The 13,818-nt window shown below is 42.1% G+C and overlaps 1 protein-coding gene across 1 annotated transcript in view; it reads right to left on the bottom strand.

Moving 5' to 3' along the window:
• The window catches only part of LOC127000057 (serine/arginine repetitive matrix protein 2-like), an 89,498-nt gene that overhangs the window by 49,764 nt on the left and 25,916 nt on the right, over positions 1-13,818 (bottom strand). The window lies entirely within an intron of this gene.

Genomic DNA, 13,818 nt, shown 5'->3' with positions numbered 1-13,818 from the left:
ATAATAATAACAATAATAATAATAATAATAATAATTATAATATTAATAATAATAATAACTGTAATAATAATAATGTAATGTACCCGCCGGCATACCAACACCGCGGAAGCTAGTTAAAAGCCAGCTGGAAAAATTGGGAATACTCCCTTGTACATGGCCATGATTATTTACCGGATCCAGTTTCTCCTCAGCCGAAACAATACCCGTAGCGGTTAATGTTATAAGTAGGTAAGGGAAGAGAACGAGAAATACGAACCACAGCTTGGGTTGGCACCCCTGATATAAATTCACTCGCTTTTATATATATTTATACGTCTTAGAAAATAAGGAAAAATTAAGTTTAGAATTAATACACAAAAAGACAACCTCAGAAAGGCAGAGGAAGGATAGATTAATGTGCCAAGCTGAATGGCGAGAAGGAAAAATGTTGGAACCTGGGGAAAGGCCACGTCAGAAGCAAAGGTAACCAGGCAACCGCTCTACCTGGCAAGATTCATTCTAGACTTAATCTTCCCGCACGGCACAGGTAAGCTCACCGCTCGCTAGAGTCCTGAGTGTCTGGGAGTGAGAGATAGCCCTAGCCGGCGTTCATTAGTGGTTCATTCTAGACTTAATCTTCCCGCACGGCACAGGTGAATGGCGAGAGACAGCTGAAGGCCGGTGTCCAGGGATAGGGAAGGCGAGTGGCCCGTCATCTTGAAGCCGCCCAATTGAGAGTCGGGAATGGACCCAGACGCCAGTGGTTAACAAGGGTCATGCCCTCAGTCAGAGTGCCTGAACTGAGCAAAGGTAAGGGGGAGACACTCCAGTCCCTGCCGCCCCCGAGACCAGCAGGCTTGTGATGGGAGTAAACGGCTCCAAAACACCCCCTTTAGGCACGGCACAACAGCATATTGTGTAGCTCTCAGGCCTCCACCCGCCAAGGAAATTGTGTCAAATGGGTAAGGGGCACCCGCTGTGTGGACGAGGGGCTAACAGTGACCTCACCCCCCCTTTAGCTGTAACAGTCTGATCTTTCCCTCACACTAAACTTTTCTTCCTATTTTTTTACGATTTTTTTTTTTTTTTTTTTTTTTGTGTGTGTGCACGCCGATGCAGGGAGTTGAAATCGGAGTGTCTAGCCAATCGGGCGGTAGCCCTGTGATAGGAGGATATGGTTGGAACCAGAGATCCAAAGACGCCTTTTCTGGAAGAGGCTTACGCCTGTGACTCCAGCTCCATAGCTTCAGTCATACTATTAGGCCTAGGATTTTTTTTTGTGGTGGATATTTTGAACTGTGTATTTAAATTCTCACTTTGTATTAAGCAAAACATGCTACACTCCCATCGGGAGTGAGGAGTATTGTTAGGGGGAAGGGAACTTGGGAAGCAAACCAATAAATTGTATTCTGCCTATGTCCTGTATTAATGCACACAGCCTTCCTAGCCTACGGTGCAGTCTCGCAATCTCCCCCACCACGGCCTCCGGATGTAACAACGACCCCACACTACCAAACTTTGGACTGAGGATACCATCTACCTCAAGGAACAACCCATAGTAAGCTAGGGAGCGACGGACACTATCTACCAGGAGGGACAGTTGTTAAGGTCAAGTGTTACCTGGCCTGCCAGGACATACGGAGAGTCTGGGGACTAAACAATTAGTTTAGTTCCGTCCCACCTGGTTCATAGAACTGCCGTTCCTCGCTTACAGGCTTTGAGGGTTGTGCCATATTACAACCTCCTGGTGGCAGCTACAGAGAGGGAACAGCAGGGAATCGAACCCAGCCGTACACTCTGTGAGGATGAGGAATAATAGCGTCACTATTCTTCCTCTTCCTCCCCCCTTTTTTTTTTTTTTTCAACAGGTGATGGCCAGGGGTCGAACCCGGGGCTGTTACAATAATAATAATAATAATAATAATAATAACAATAATAATATGAAGAGCCTTCCATGAACACCTTGTCATAAGCATCTAAGTCTATTCCAATGAAAAAATGTTGAGCTGCTTGAGTAATTTTTCATAGTGTTGACCTCGCAGGGAAAGGGTGATTTTCTTAATGTGTTACTGCACTCTTTCCAGTAATTTAGTGTCCTTATTGTGATTAAAGGACCAGAGCTGCATTGTGTATTCCAGATGAGGTTTTACCAACGAGATAAGCAAAGATAACATTACTCATCGCATCTTACATTTGAAGTTTCTCGCCATGAATTTTGAATTGATTCTTTCACAGGCAGATTTACAGTGCTTTGAGGTCACTGCTGATACTGACCCCAAGATCCACTTCCTTAAGTACTCCCTGTGGAGAAGAGAAACTGCTATAACAGTGAAAAAAATTATTGTGATGTAATCCTACACTGTCCAAACCCTTATGCAAGAGTTAACCAGCATTTTCACTCTTTCATTCCTTACACAGGTAAACTCTGGAACAGCCATCCCTCGTGTGTATTTCCTCCTGCCTATGAGTTGACCTGTTTCAAGAGGAGTGTATGAAGACACCTCTCCACCCAAAATTGACCTCTCTCTTGGCCACTCTTCATTTTTCTCTTTTGTGGGAAGAGCTATTAGCAGACTTTTTTTTCTATGCTTTCTTTTTGTTGCCCTTGAGTAGCTTCCTTAGCTTAAAAAAAAAAAAAACCCACTCCGGAATACCGGAATGCTGGATTGAACCAAGGCCTTCTATATAGAAATTACGGCAGCAAACCAACTGAGCTAATGATGACTAAAAAGGTCACTTCGCCAGAGGCCACTTCTGCGGCACTATACCTGACGCCCCAGCCTTGCACTGTGGGCAAAAAGGGATGGTGACTTCCCTCACACTCATGGTGGCTGGAGACGGTTTCAGTCAACCCACAATGGGACATATGGTGTAGTACAGGTAACTCTCGATTTACGCAAGTATTGTGTCCTTGAAGAGGTAGCGTAAATACAAAAAAAAAACAATGTAAATCAAACAAGAGGTAGGTTTCTATCGAAAAATAAATATTCACTTCATTCAGTGGAGAGAGAGAGAGAGAGAGAGAGAGAGAGAGAGAGAGAGAGAGAGAGAGAGAGAGAGAGAGAGAGAGAGAGAGAGAGAGAGTGAGAGATTTACATAGATTTACATAGAAAATCAGACCACACAGACCCCATGGTCCAGACTTGGTGGTCTGTCCTTAAACCTAAGTGATTTTACATTAATCAGAAGACTCCAAAACGTTGCACTTCTACTCTAGTTGATATTAAGTTGAAGGAAGTGACGGTCGAGCTTATTTTTGAAGGAGTCAATCGTGTTACACTGGACCACTGATGGTGGGAGCTTATTCCATTCTCGCACTACAACGTTGGTGAAGAAAAATTTGGTGCAGTCTGAATTTACTTGTCTACATCTGAGTTTTACGCCATTGTTCCTCGTGCGCAAAGTGTCATCGATCATAAACAATGTTGATCTGTCTACATTCGTGAAACCATTAAGTATTTTAAAACATTCGATCAATTTTCCTCGGAGGCGACGTTTCTCAAGAGAGAACATGTTAAGGGTAGAAAGCCTTTCTTCGTAGGATTTGTTGCGCAAGGAAGGGATAATTTTCGTTTCCCGACGCTGAACACCTTCTAATTTAGCAATATCCTTTGCATGGTGGGGAGACCAAAACTGTACCGCATATTCCAAGTGGGGTCTGACTAAACTGTTGTAGAGCGGGAGTATTACATCTTTATTCTTAAATAAAAAGTTTCTTTTAACCCTAGAACCCTAACGTGGGGTGATTTTCACCCGGCGCTTATCGCGGTAACGTGATTCCTCCCCTACGTGACTCACCAGCCCGTTCTGCTCCTCAGTACCTTCAGTGCTTTGTGTGACATACTGGAGGGTGGGTATGCGCTCTCGCTCAGGGCTTGGAATTTTCCACCACAAGCGAAAATTTGTGATTTCGGGAGAAAATCACCCGACGTTATGGTGACTGTATGGTGCTCCCAGTGGCAGTAGAGGGGTGTACCTGACTGAGGCTAAGGTTTAATGACCTAAGAAGCAGTGCACACAAGAAGAAGTCTCTGTTTTCAATACTTTTTTTTTGACAATTTTTTTTTCAAAATTCACAGTAAAATTTACTCTTTTAGTTTACTTAACAATAAAATCACTTATAATATTAAAATATGATACAAAATAAATTTATCAAACACCATTCAAAAGCTAAAGAGCTATTTTTCTTCTGTATACTTTGTAATAAAAATTAATTGAAAAACAATATGTTTTTTTGATTTTCCAAAAAAGGGTGAAAATCTCCCGGGGTTAGGGTTAATGTGACTCAAGATGGACGTTGGGGTTAGCCCAACATTCTGTTCGCTTTATTTGCTGCATCGATGCATTGCTGTGAGAATTTGAGGTTTGACGCTATTTTGACTCCCAAGTCCTTGACGCATTGAACGCTTTTGAGTTTAACGCCGCGCATTTCGTAATCAAACTTCTTATTCTTCGTTCCAACTTGAAGGACCTGGCACTTGTCTACGTTAAAGGGCATCTCCCATCTATCCGACCAAGCTGAAATTTTGTGCAAATCCTCTTGGAGGCTTTGCCTGTCTTCGTCAGTGAGAACCGAGTTACCAATCTTTGTGTCGTCTGCAAATTTACTAATGCGGTTATTGAGTCCAACATCCACGTCGTTGATGTAAATAATGAAGAGCACTGGGCCAAGAACCGAGCCCTGAGGGACGCCACTAGTGACCGGCGCCCACTCTGAGTTAAATCCGTCAATCACTACTCTTTGTTGTCTGTTGCTCAACCAATTCGCGATCCATTGGTTTACCTGACCGTCAATACCTATTTGCTTTAATTTGTAAAGTAATTTATGATGCGGGACTTTATCAAACGCTTTCTGGAAATCAAGATAGACTACGTCCAGTGATTTGGTTACGTCATAAACAGTGAAGAGGTCGTTATAAAAGGTTAATAGATTTGATAGGCAGGATCTTTTGTTTCGGAAGCCATGTTGTGAGTCCCCAATTAATGAGTGGCTTTCAAGGTAACTCACAATTTTGTCTCTAATTATGCCCTCAAGTAGCTTACCTACAACCGAAGTTAGACTAATGGGCCTGTAATTACCTGGTACTTTTTTGTCTCCTTTCTTAAAAATCGGTGTCACGTTAGCCTTTTTCCAATCTGAAGGGACAATGCCTTGTCGCAAGGACATATTGAATACGGTTGTGAGGGAGGAGAGTATTTCGCACTTTGTTTCTTTCAGCAGAGTTGGATATACTTTATCAGGTCCAGGACTTTTATTTGTTTTAAGTGATTTGAGGGCTTTAAGGACTTCATCGGGTTTTATTTCAAAGTTAGACAATGCATGCTCGGGATTTACATTAGTACTGGTGTTGGTGGTGGTGGTGGGAAGACTGTTATTATTAAACACCGAGGAAAAGTAATTATTTAATAGGTTTGCAACGTGTTGGCTGTCAGTCACTAGTGCACCGTTGCTGTTTGTTAAAGGTCCAATTCCACTTCTGATCGCCTTTCTGTTGTTTATGTAACTGAAGAAGGATTTCGGATTATTTTTACAGTTGGCTGCAATATTTTCTTCATATCTACGCTTTGCCTGATGCACTAATCTTTTTACTCGTCGCCTTGCATCATTGTAAAGTCTAATGTTTTCGGGCGTGCTTTGGTCTTTCTTTAACCTGTAAGACAATTTTCTCTCCTTGACTGAGTGTTTAATTTCGCTATTAAACCAAGGTGGACTTTTATTAGTGTTAATTCGCTTCTCGCACAAGGGGACAAATGTGTCCTGCTGAGTGAGTAAGTGATTTTTAAAGTTTAGCCAGGCGTCCTCTGCATTGCCGTCATCTGATAGTTGCATATCTATTAGTTTTCGTCGGATTTCTACGAAGTTGGCTCTTTTAAAATTGGGCACCTTAACTTTATTTTCAGTCACCGATGTTTGAGCTCTAATGTCAACGCGCACTAGTTTATGATCGCAGGAACCGAGGTGTTCTCCTACCGTGACATTACTGACTAGAGAGAGAGAGAGAGAATATCCATATCACCGAGATATCCACTCAGGCACTCGGTCTCAGCTTCACTTGTGTGAGGAAGAAATGAGGGACACTATGAGCGACTGGCTAGTATTGGTATCGGTACCGAGCAGTCTGGTACCGGTACCGTACCGTATAGCTGGTACCGTTAGTACCGGTACTGGTACCAGTGTGGTGTCATGAGACAGCCGCTATAATAAGACACCCCATCCTGATCTGCGCATGCGCGGGCTTTGTTTACAAACAGAGGGTGGATGAGCTATGACACGGTACCGTGTCTTTTGTTGACTGCTTTTCATGAAACGTCCCACCTAAGTTTATTCTTAATCTTTTTTAAAGTGATAAATTAGATGACCTACACCCTTTATATGTCAGTAAATGTGATAAATGAGACAACCTACACCCCTTGTACATCAGTAAATGTGATAAATGAGACAACCTACACCCCTTGTATGTCAGTAAATGTGATAAATGAGACAACCTACACCCCTTGTATGTCAGTAAATGTGATAAATGAGACAACCTACACCCCTTGTATGTCAGTAAATGTGATAAATGAGACAACCTACACCCCTTGTATATCAGTAAATGTGATAAATGAGGTAATCTACACCCCTTGTATGTCAAAAAAGCTGCCATGGTGTCTTGCCGCCATCTTGCCTGGGACAAACGACGATATCAACACTGTGTTTGTAAACATTGGGTTCCGCGCATGCGCAGATCAGGATGGGATGTCTTATTATAGCCGGACGTCTCATGACACCACACCGGTACCTGCCCACCCCTATTGTTGAGTAGCGTGGCAGCGTGGGTACTGTATTGTTGTTGAAATGGCACGCAAGAAGAACTGAGCTCAGTTGTTTGGCCGCGGCGCCGTGCGAGTCCAGTTGCGTGAGACATCTGGTGGCCACTCCATAAAATATCGCGTAAAAGTGAAAAAAAACGTGTAAATTAAACATTTATTTGGATTTTGGACCCCGCGTTATTTAAAAAAAATGCTTAAACCAAACTCGCGTAAATCGAGAGATACTTGTATATATAAATTAGAGAAAGTGCAATAACATAGTAAATTTTTTTTCATAATGTAACACCACTGAGTGTTGGGGATCAAACCCAAGCCTTCTGAGTAGAAGTCAGGTATAATGCCAAAGAAGTGGCCTCTGGCAAGGTGACCTTTCAGCTTATCAGTGACTCAGCTGCTTTGCTGCCTTGACCAACTCAGAAGGCTACCTCATCATCCTTGTGTTGTGACGGTGTCTGTTGAGTTACTTGACGTCCTAAAATGTTTCTTGATAAACTTCATCGAAGGCGAGACTGATACACCCTGAGCAGATATTCAGTAAAAATGTAATGTAAAAAGAATTTTTTTAAAGTCCCATTTCTGATTGATTTCGCAGGGCTTTCATGCAAGAATGATTTTTGATGAGGATATGCTTCCAGACAGCATTTATTTTCCCTTTCCAGTTCCTTAGTACTCTGCTATTTTTTCTCGCATTACCTTTTTAAGCAATGATCCAGAATCTACATGCTTTTCCGATTCTATTGGTGTAGGTTACGTCCCGGTGTAAAAATATATAGAGAATCAAAATTGCCTTGAAATATAAATTGTGCTCTGATGGCATTCATTCGCCTAAGATCGAAGTCACAGACTTACATACTAGACTGCGCATCTCCCATCTCCCTGCATTGTACTGAGTGATGTCCACACCCCGCCGTGGCTGCCGTGGGTGTGCCCACTACTGCCCAGTTCTTCCAAAACCGCCGACTTCACCCACCTCACACCCACCCGGTTTCCTGACATCACCATTCATTATTAAAAAAAACTGAGACCACCATCATTTTTCTGAGAAAATTCTGCATCACACTAACATACAATTGTAACAATAATGTAAAAACAAATAAACAAAAATCAGAGTTAAATGAAGTAGCGTATAAACATTTTCTTGTACTTTTTTTCCCTTCAACTCCTTAGTATTCAGCTATTTTTTGTCACATCACTTTTACAAGCACAGATTCTAAATCTGATTGCTGTTCTGCTTCTGTACATCCCAAGGTAAAAATACACAAAGTCAAAACTGCCTCAGAACATAACCTGTTCTTAATTTTCTTAATAATTAATGGTGGGATCAGGAAACCAGGTGGGAGTGAGGTGTGTGAAGTCATCGGTTTTGGAAGAACTGGGCACACCCATGGCCGCTGGCCCAGGTCCAGAGGCGTCACTTGCAGGGCCTTGGCGTGCAGTCTAGTATGTAAATCTGTGATCTAAGTAGATCTTGCATTTGCCTAGGCATTTATTTACTCAGAGCAGCCGCTCTTGCATAAACTAACGACTTCACACACCTCACTCTAACCCGATCCCTGATCCCACCATTGATTATTAAGAAAAACTGAGACCACCATCGTTTTCCTGAGAAAATTCTGCATCACACCGGCATAAATTTGTATCAGTAATGTAAAAACAAATAAAAGAAAATCAGAGTTAAATGAAGTAGCGCATAAACATTTTCTTGCACTTATTTCCCTTCAACTCTTTAGTACTCTGCTATTTTCCGTCGCATTATTTTTTTTTAAGAATTGGTCTTGAATCTTCATGCTGTTCTGATTCTGTTGGCGTAGGTTACATCCCGGGTAAAAATAAACAGATCAATATTGCCGTGCTGGCATTCATTCGGACCTTGCATTCGGTTACTATTTTTTTTATAGTAGCCGAATGCAAGGTCCGAATGAATGTCATCACGGCAATTTTAATCTTCTGTTTATTTTTACCCCGGACGTAACCTATACCAACAGAATCAGAGCAGCATGTAGATTCAGGACCAATGCTTAAAAAAAAGTAATGCGATGAAAAATTGCTGAGTACTAAAAAGTTGAAGGGAAATGAGTGAGTGAGTGAGTGGTCGTGGTCGTGATCGGACATGTTGCGTCTTGTTCCACACAGAAAGTGCTTCGTCAACATGGCTAGCAGGGCCAAGGGTGTGAGGGATTTGTGTTACGTTTGTGAGGAATTCACAGGCGAGAAGTGGATTGGATGCTGTTTGTGTCCTAAATGGTGACATGTGAGGTGTGCTTATTTGTCTGGAATCAAGCAGGATAATACATAGGCCTATACCTAAAATTAATTGGATTTGCACCCCATGCCTCTATAAAGCATCTCTGGCTACCAAAATTGTGGAGAAATTGGATGAATTCAAGGAAGAATTATCTCAAGAAATATCTGTGGTTAAAGATAAAGTTGAACAAGGGCTGAGAAGGTGCAAGAGGAGCTGGGATCAGTTGCTGACGTGGTTCGTGCAGACAAAGCAAATCTTAGTTGTGCTGAGGTGGCGAAGAGAGACAGGAAAGTGAAGAAGAATATCCTAGTTGTGAAAACTTCTACCCAGGAATAGAAGGCAACAGATATGAAGGATGAAGTCTCCAAGGCATTGAATGGCATTCAGATAACTGATTCAAGATTCACAAATGGAGGTAATATTGTTATGAACTTTGACAATGAGAACATAAGGGCTGAGGCTGCTAAAAAATTGGAGTCTGTTGAGCAAATTAATACCAAGAGTGTTGGAAAGATGAAACCAAAGATCATGATATGCAATGTGCATAAAGAGGAGACCAAGGAAAAAATAAAGGAGACCATCTTGGACCACAATGAGTTCTTACGCACAATTCAGGGTGTTGAGAATAAGATTGAGCTGATTTTTAGCAAGCCTGCAGCTGACGGCACAATGCACTACATTTTGAGGTGTGACCCAACTGTGAGAGAGCTGATTTACAAGAATCATGATAAGTTGAAATTAGAATGGGGAATATACACGGTGAGAGACAGATACCATGCAATTATATGTTACCATTGTCAGATACATAGCTGGGCGTTATCGCGATAAGTTATCGCGATACTTTATCGCTGATAACAAAATCAGATTATCGACCATCCGCTACTTATTTAAATATATATCGGTATCTTCGTTACTTTTGTAACCAAACTAGCGATAATCGCTACTTTTTTTCCGCCTCTCAGAAAATAACGTTGTCTCCCTACTGCGCATGCGTGGCCCGGTGTTGTATGAAAAAACTTCGGGGTATGAAATATCTTCGGTGATGAGATTTCATACTTAGATCATGAAAATTAAAACACTAGGTTATTTTTTTTTTATGCTATTCAAAAATCAATATATCATAGAGTAAAATCATTTAACTTTGCCCCAAAAATGATTATTCACTGCCTCAAATTTGATATTCCATATTCGTTTGTGACCATGCCATGATACTGAAGGCACCCGGTGTTGTGTTATTTGGTGTCCCATCGTCAAAAGCTGGCGCTTTTGTTTACAAACACTGGTCTCTCGTGAACTGCGTATGCTCAGACCATTCAGTGTAGACCTGTACAGTCTCACAATGCTTTTTTAACACATTAAGAGTTGCTGGAAAGCTGAATCAAACATACAGTACCACCATCCTCGCTGTCTCTAGAACGATGTACACTATGTAGTACATATAAATGCAACTCGTACGGAGTGTCGTTCTAAAAAGAGCGAGGATGGTGGTAGTGGTACTATATGTCTGATTCAGCCTTCCAGCAACTCTTAATTGCGGTTTAAAAGCTTTGTGAGACTGTACAGGTCTACGCTTGCTGGTCTGAGCATGCACCGTTTACGAGAGACCAGTGTTTGTAAACAATTTTTGACGGTGGGGAGGCCAAATAACACAACACCGGTTTTAAGGTTTTGTAAGTTTCCTAAAATAAAGATAATGAAAATTTTAATTCAATGTTGTTCTATCTGAAATATCAATATAGTATCGTTTTCGCCTATCGGACTTATCGCTAGCTAGTATCGGAATTGTGGATTTATATCGGGTATCGGTTATCGTTTATCGCCTATATTTGTGTCTCTAGTTAACGAATATCGGTTATCGCCGTTAAGGTTTTTCATTATCAGTTATCGGTTATCGGGAATAAGGTTTTCTGTTATCGTGCCCAGCTATGGTCAGATATATGGGCATCTTGAAGCCAACTGTACTGCCAAGACCAATGAAGAAGCCCCAAAATGTTTCAAATGCGCTGGCGATCATAAATCAAAGGAGTGCGCCATGGCTGTGAAAAAATGCATAAATTGTGTGAGGTACAAGCCTGAAATCTACCACTCAGCGAATGACCAGTGTTGTGTAGTACTTCAGACTGAAATTGAAAGAATTCGTAACATAACTGATCATGGCTATTAATTAGTGTTTATACTCAAAGACAAATTGTGTGTTAAATGTTCAGTGAGTTGGAAATAATCTAGTGCGAACCCAAACACGGCCAAGTGACTATGATAATGCCAAGTTTTTTTAAAAGGACTTCAGTAAGCTACTCATGAAAGCAATCAAGACTCACTCACTCACTACGGCGTTTTGAATTAAGCACACCGAGGAATATTATCAAGGCTAACATCGTTATTGTTGACGGCCCTCGCAGAGCGGTGCACCTAGCAGTGGAGCGGGGCCTGAAGCCTCATCAACGACAACAACGACAACGACGAAATATGTGCAAGAAAATATATATGCACTACTTCATTTAACTCTGATTTTTGTGTATTTGTTTTTACATTATTGTTAAAAATTTATGCTAGTGTGATGCAGAATTTTCTCAGGAAAACGATGGTGGTCTCAGTTTTTTTTAATAATCAATGGTGGAGTCAGGGAAAAGGGTTGGAGTGAGGTGTGTGAAGTCGTTAATCTTGGATGAACTGGGCACACTCACGGCGGGCTGATGGCATCATTCAGCACAATGCAGCGGGATAGGAGACGCGCGCTCTAGTATGTAACTATGTTGTCAAACCTTGGAGGAATAATACATGGAGAGGCCCTCAGCGGGTCGCTCTTCACTGTGAGGTGAAGCAAGGGGGGCGGAGCTTAGCCAGTGGGCAGGGCTAGCAATTCCACCCAAAACATTCCATTTCTCGCTCCCAGAGCGTCGGCGTAAATGAGTTTGTCTGCCTTATTTCTTCCACATATCATATGTTTTTAGTTATTCAACTACTGCAGTATATGCACTAAGGATGTTTGTACAGGTTTTAGTAGCAAAACACCAGCATTTCCTTGTGTTTATTCCGTAGAAGCTGAGAAGAAATGTTCCACACTCGCCTTGATCCCTCACACTTCCTCTGTATAATGTTTTATTATATATTGGCCATGGTCTTACTTTTAATGTCGAAACATGCACAGCCTTCTATGTAGAGCGTCTCAGATTTGATCAAAACTCACTACGAGTAAACATTGGGGAGTTGGTGGCTGATTGGATAGCGTGACGGCGCCGTGTTCAGGACGACGCGGGTTCGCGTCCGCCCGGTGCCAGAAGCTGGGATTTTTTAGTCACCGCCGAGTGGCCTAAGACTACCCATCAACCCGGACTCTAGATTCTAGGATCAAAGATGAACTTCGGGGGGTAGCATGAGCCAATGCAAGATGGCGCCACTGTAAACACTTGCCTGCGCCACGACGGGCTGAGGCTGACCATCAAGCCCCATCAAAAAAGCCTACCGGCGTCATAGGCGAATACGTAAAACAAATAAATAAATAAATACCTAAACAAACAAAAAAAACCAAGGAAATATTGGGGCAGGAAGGATAAAAAACTTACCCATACGCAAATAATAGTCTATACTTGACGTCAACCAACCGTGTTACACAATCATGCATGTCATTGTTAAAGGTGTATCAACCAGTAGATGGAGAAAGTGCAACATAGGCCTACAGGTCAGGCATCAATTACTGAGAGGAGTTGGTTATATGTTTTTAGAAAGAGAAATGGTTGTGAAGTGGTGGAGATGGTTTGCTCACCAGAGATAACAAAAGAGACTTACAAGAGTGGAATAAATAGTAGAAGATAACTCCTGTAAAAGAGAGAGAGAGAGAGAGAGAGAGAGAGAGAGAGAGAGAGAGAGAGAGAGAGAGAGAGAGAGAGAGAGAGAGAGAGAGAGAGAGAGAGAGAGAGAGAGAGAGAGAGAGAGAGAGAGAGAGAGAGAGAATGTGGTTTAAGGCGACTTGGTCCTACCAATTCCACTTATTTCACATGTTTTGGAAAACAATTTTGTACTCATAGCATTTCTAATAGCACCCAAAGACCTTTAAATTCCAGCAATTTGATCTTTTTGTGGGTAAAAGTCATGGAAAAAGAATTACAGATGATTTCCTTGAAATTACTACAGGTAACTCTCGATTTACGCGAGTTTGGTTTACGCGTTTTTTAAATAACGCGGGGTCCAAAATAAAAAAAAAGATTTATTTACACGTTTTTTCCACTTATACGCGATATTTTATGGAGTGGCCACCAGATGTCTCACGCAACTGGACTCACATAGCGCCGCGGCCACACAGCAGAGCTCAGTTCTTCCCGCGCGCCACTTGAACAACAATACAGTACCCACGCTGCCACGCTACTCAACAATAGGGGTGGGCAGTTACCGGTACTAACGGTACTAGCTATATGGTACAGTACCGGTACCAGACTGATCGGTACCGGTACCAATACTAGCTAGCCACTCATGGTGTCCCTCATTTCTTCCTCACACGAGTGAGGCTGAGACTGAGTGCCTGAGTGGATATCTCGGTGATATGGATATTCTCTCTCTCTCTCTCTCTCTCTCTCTCTCTCTCTCTCTCTCTCTCTCTCTCTCTCTCTCTCTCTCTCCACTGAATGAAGTGAATAAGCATATTATTCTCACCATCACTCGTAGGTTATGACAGAGAACTAGGCAAGACACAATTCACACGTTTCTGGTGACACGCGCCATGCAGCTGTTTGTTGTATGGGTGTGGTTGTGTGGTTTGTAAACAATGCAAATGGCGGCCTGGCTGGTAT

The sequence above is a fragment of the Eriocheir sinensis genome, chromosome 17, assembly GCF_024679095.1.
Source record: "Eriocheir sinensis breed Jianghai 21 chromosome 17, ASM2467909v1, whole genome shotgun sequence".
Lineage (NCBI taxonomy): Eukaryota > Metazoa > Arthropoda > Malacostraca > Decapoda > Varunidae > Eriocheir > Eriocheir sinensis.
This window is presented reverse-complemented; position numbering and strand designations above follow the sequence as displayed.